The 4,875-nt window shown below is 40.3% G+C and overlaps 1 long non-coding RNA gene across 1 annotated transcript; it reads right to left on the bottom strand.

The window, feature by feature from the left end:
- Positions 1–452: 452 nt before the first annotated feature.
- On the bottom strand, positions 453–2,903 carry LOC127046465 (uncharacterized). Its single transcript, XR_007773099.1, has 2 exons — positions 2,790–2,903; positions 453–1,374 (listed from the first exon to the last, which is right to left on the bottom strand). It is a non-coding gene; the product is annotated as an uncharacterized LOC127046465 (long non-coding RNA).
- Between the last annotated feature and the right edge of the window lie 1,972 nt (positions 2,904–4,875).

Raw genomic sequence — 4,875 nt, 5'->3', positions numbered from 1 at the left:
TAAAAAATGTGCAGAGACACCTGTTAAGGAAAAATTGACATTCATAAACCTATATATGAACTAAAATACCTCACTGCATTTTCCTATGTGAATACCTGGTGAGAAAAGACCCAGGTATTTATAGTGATAATTGCACAATTATCTGAGTTATATATTTGTTATGAGTTATATATTTTTATTAAACATTTTTGTTAGAAAACTAATATTAGACTTTTTATTTAAAAACAAACAGAATTGCTGATAGCACATGTAATTTCCTTACTTAGGTATTAAAAGAGAGGATGTAAGTGTAAAAGGCAAGGAAATACAACAGAGCAGAGATATTATAAGCTATATTTGCAGCAGGTATTTATATTGTTTTTGTAAAGTGCTTAAAAAATCAATTCATCCCATTTGGCCCACATGCCCCCCAAAATAGCTCAGCTGTTAATCTAATATAGGCAGTAAATTGCTCCATTTTTTGTATTTCTTTTATTCACATTCATTATTCAATTCCATTTCCATGGATGATTTTTTTTTTTTTTTTTTTTTTTTTTTTGCAGTCAAAGTGACAAGATGCCAACTGGGTGTAGTCACAAACATTCCAAACAAACAAACATCTCTCCTTATTTACCATCAACACAACAAGATGTGTGCCTAGCACCATGACCACAGGTCCTGGGGGATTGGCCCCTCAAACAACCCTTCCATGTATTTTCTAACATCCACACACAAGCCATATCTGATTTTAAAGCCACACAGAAAATATGTGCAAGCTCATAAACATATGCCTTTTTGGTATATTTGTACTAGTGAATGGAAAAAGCACTTGTAATGTTCTAGAATTTACATTATTAAAACTGAAGGTCATGCAAGCAGGACAAAAATTGAGAAAAAAAATGTATTTATCTATTCTCAAGGGAGATGGAACTGGATAAAATGTCCACGTTTTCACGTAGTGCAATCTAACTTACTTCTAAACCCACGAACACACACACAGAGGCAAACACCCTGACATATATTCAAGTTTCTTTTAAAATTCTTTCAGCAGCAAGGCATATAACACAAACAACCCCGCAACACCTCATCCACAACACACACCCATTGGAACCAATTTAGAGATACTATTTTATAGATACACTTCTTTAAATCTACTTACAAACTAACTTGTATATTTACAGATATGTCACCCGCAGACACACACATTGAAAATATTAGAAAAAAATAATCTTGGTTGTGCCGCCTAACAAATTAACCGTAGAACTGCAAGCAGCAGATGTTAAGCCATCCCAAACTCCTAAGAAATGTTCCTTGAGGAAAAAGTTGGTTTCTGTTTGACCTTCAGAGCAGCAATGTTGTTTTACAAGGCTCCAACCCTCTTCATAACACAGGAACCTAGTTTGTATAAAACACAAAGGAAAGGTACAAATTACTCTCTGATGCCAGACCTGCAAGGACTTGCCACTCCATCATGGTCACCTTCCTTCTCCCTCTCACTGATAGGCTTAATGCTTCACAGTAATGGAGAACAGTGCAGGGCAGTCTCTGTGAAAAAATTAATGTGTATAAAGATTTTACGTAACAGACATGCTTTACCAGTTTTAGCTCCCCTCCAACACAGTAATATTTCAGTGTTTTAGAAAAATATATGCATACAGAGGACACATCTGAACACCAAGTGCAATCAGCACAGATACACATAAATAGAAACAACATACACATGCAGAGGAACACTTTCAGACAGCCACAGCACTGCCTAAACCCAGGGATTTATAACAATTTTAGAGAAAATCAGGCTCTCTCACATACAAAAGCTATATAAATTATCCTGTATAAATCCTGTACCTGCATAGTTAAACCCCAAAGTACACAAACACAGTCATCCTTTTTTTAGCAATATTTTATAGAAAACACACAGCCTAGCTTAAAAGAAATCTGTGTTAGAAATGTACAAAACCATATTTTTATTATTTGCTAAGTTGCTATCAAAGCTACAGATTATCTAACCCAGGAGTTGGCAACCTTTCAGAAGTGGTGTGCCGAGTTTTCATTTATTCACTCTAATTTAAGGTTTCGCATGCCAGTTATACATTTTAACATTTTTAGGTCTCTTTCTATAAGCCTATAATATATAACTAAACTACTGTTGTATGTAAAGTAAATAAGGTTTTTAAAATGTTCAAGAAACTTCATTTAAACTTAAATTAAAATGTAGAACCCGTCGGACCGGAGGCCAGGACCCAGGTAGTGTGCATGCCACTGAAAATCAGCTTGCGTGCCGCCTTTGGCACGCGTGCCATAGGTTGCCTACCCCGATCTAACCTTTGAGTAAAGTTAACTAAAACATTAGTTGTTCTCTCTCGGTCAATCTACTCTATGTAAAGGAGTTGAGCACATTTTTTATTATTCTTACCACAGATTATGCCCTTTTGGTAAATTAAACCTGTAACTCTCAGAATTTAAGGCACACGGGAGTATAGACAGGTACTCTATTTTACTGTGTCTTTAAATAACGGAATATCAATGTATGAAAATGGTCACCTTTTTACTTAATAAATAAAATGTAAACCACCTTGAAACATTAGGCAAAGCTACAGCTGCACTTTACAATAATCAAACCTAAGCTGTTTTCCTTAAGGTTCACTATATCTTAAATGCTTTTGCAGTAAATATTTTGCACTAACTTATTTAGGTCATTTAGCAAAACACAGATCTATATACATAACTATATCATGCAACCTGCACACAGACACACACAATGAAAATACATAGTGGCTGATGGTTAACCTAAAAAGAAGACCAGCAAATACCAGATGTTAAAATGCTCCCAAGCTGTCACTTCAGAAAGAGCTGGTTGCCCGTCTCTCCTCCTCAGTGTTATCACAAGACCTGAGAGTAAAAGCTGTCTCTAGCCTTTGTGATACTTTTTGCCTACTGACAATGAGTCAGAGAGACAGTTTTGGCCCCCAAGCTGTCAGCAAAGTACACAGGTTTTGCAGAGCAACCTTCCTTCCCTTTCCCCCCTTCTCTTTACAGAAACTCTGACAGTATTCACCCTTCACAAACCAAAGCGGAAACAAGAGGGCAGGCTTCCTGCCAAAGTTGATGCATATACACTGTTGTATATTGAGGCCTGTGGGAACTGAAAGCTGTCACTGTTTGCTGGTGTTGTGGCTCTGTACCAAAGTGTGGGAGTCCATCTGGAAAAACCCAGCTAAAAGCAAGGCAGGGTGAATTGTGCCTTGCTGCCTTAGGGAGCAGCCTGCTTTTTCTCTCTCTGTTTTGGGGCTCTTGTGTGTTATTATTCAGAATTGGAAGAAATGAAGTTGTGTTACACTGCAGCCTTCCAACAAGAATACTTAATGTTGCTATCTAACTTCTTGGTGTGTATGCCATGGATGTAATATATAGATTTTAGGTAAAATACAGATTTTACCAGACAGAAGGGCTTTATCCATTTTGCAACCTCCAACAAACTATAGTATATAGAAAACAACATGCATAGGGCACATATGGACACCCAAATGTTAACCGGGGCTCCCCGAACCTATAGTTGCAGGATCCTTCAAGCTGGACCTAATTAAAGTAGCAGGCCCTAACTGTGGGGGGGGGGTCTTCTCTTAGCATAAGCAGCTGGTGAAAATGTTCCTTGGGGAGACTGAGCCAACCCCATGCTCACCCCGCGGGGCTGGGTTTGACACTCTGCTCTAGCCTGTTGGTTCTCACTGCTGGCAGATTGGGAGGAGCCCGCCACAGCATCACTTGATGCACAGGTCCATACATAGGTGACACCCCCCCACCCTCTTCCTGGACCTGGATCTCCCCTTCTCCACCTGGGACTCCTGCCCCCCCCACCCAACCCTTCAAGATCACTCTTCTCTCCCCAGGACTCTGCTTTCCCCCCCAATCCCCTCAACATCACCTGTCCTCCCTGCAATCTCTTCAAGATCCTTCCCTCAGGTCTCCTCTCCTTCCCAATCCTCTCTGGATCTCCCCCTTCCCTGGGACCCTCATCCAGTCCCAGAGATCCTTCCCTGGTAGCACCACTCAGGAGCTAGCACCTGTCTGTATGGACTGAAGAATCTAGTTCCATCTACAGGGAATCCAGTGCGCAGGCAGGGCCTTCCCCCAGTGACACCCTGACCCGATTCCAGCTCTGGCACCACCAAACATGGGGCTTTGCTTGCCAACCTGACCATGCGCACAACGTGGTGGGGGGCTCCTAACATAGATTTGGGTGGTCTGTGCCCACTTTAGCCCTAGCCACGCACCACCCATGTCTCTTAGTGAAAACTCCAGTAAATGAATCACTCGTGTCGCCCTTTAAAAAACACCTGCCATAAACCAACATCCAGCACACTTCACATGGTCCCAGATGGGGAACTGTCCATATATCTACAATAGCCAACCCTACAGTCACAAACACGGACGGACAGACCCTGTACTTTTGTTTTGCTAAAATGTCCCTCCGCCCAACCCCCACCAGGTCTATCATAGAACATAAATACAAAACTATCTGTGCAAATGTCTTGTCAGAAAGAATCCTACACCTTAAACATGCTGACTCCATGGGTGCTCGCATAAGGCAAGAAAGGGAAAAACCAAGCAATGACTTGAGAGCCATCAAACTAGTAGGTGCAATGTACACAGCACACGAATCCTGTGCAAACAAATGGAGAATTATTAATTATTAATAATAATAATAATTATTATTATTATAATAAATGGAGAGTTATTAGACCTCACTTTGCTTGACCAATTAGTTGTATCTAATGAACAATTAATGACCTGGACACAAAAAGGAAAACATCTTTATCATTTGCAAGTATCACACAGAAATTGAAATATTTGGGGCCTGATCCTGCCAGGGGCTGGGCATCTCCTGGAGATTCTGAG

Source organism: Gopherus flavomarginatus, chromosome 3, assembly GCF_025201925.1.
Source record: "Gopherus flavomarginatus isolate rGopFla2 chromosome 3, rGopFla2.mat.asm, whole genome shotgun sequence".
Classification (NCBI taxonomy): Eukaryota; Metazoa; Chordata; order Testudines; family Testudinidae; genus Gopherus; species Gopherus flavomarginatus.
This window is presented reverse-complemented; position numbering and strand designations above follow the sequence as displayed.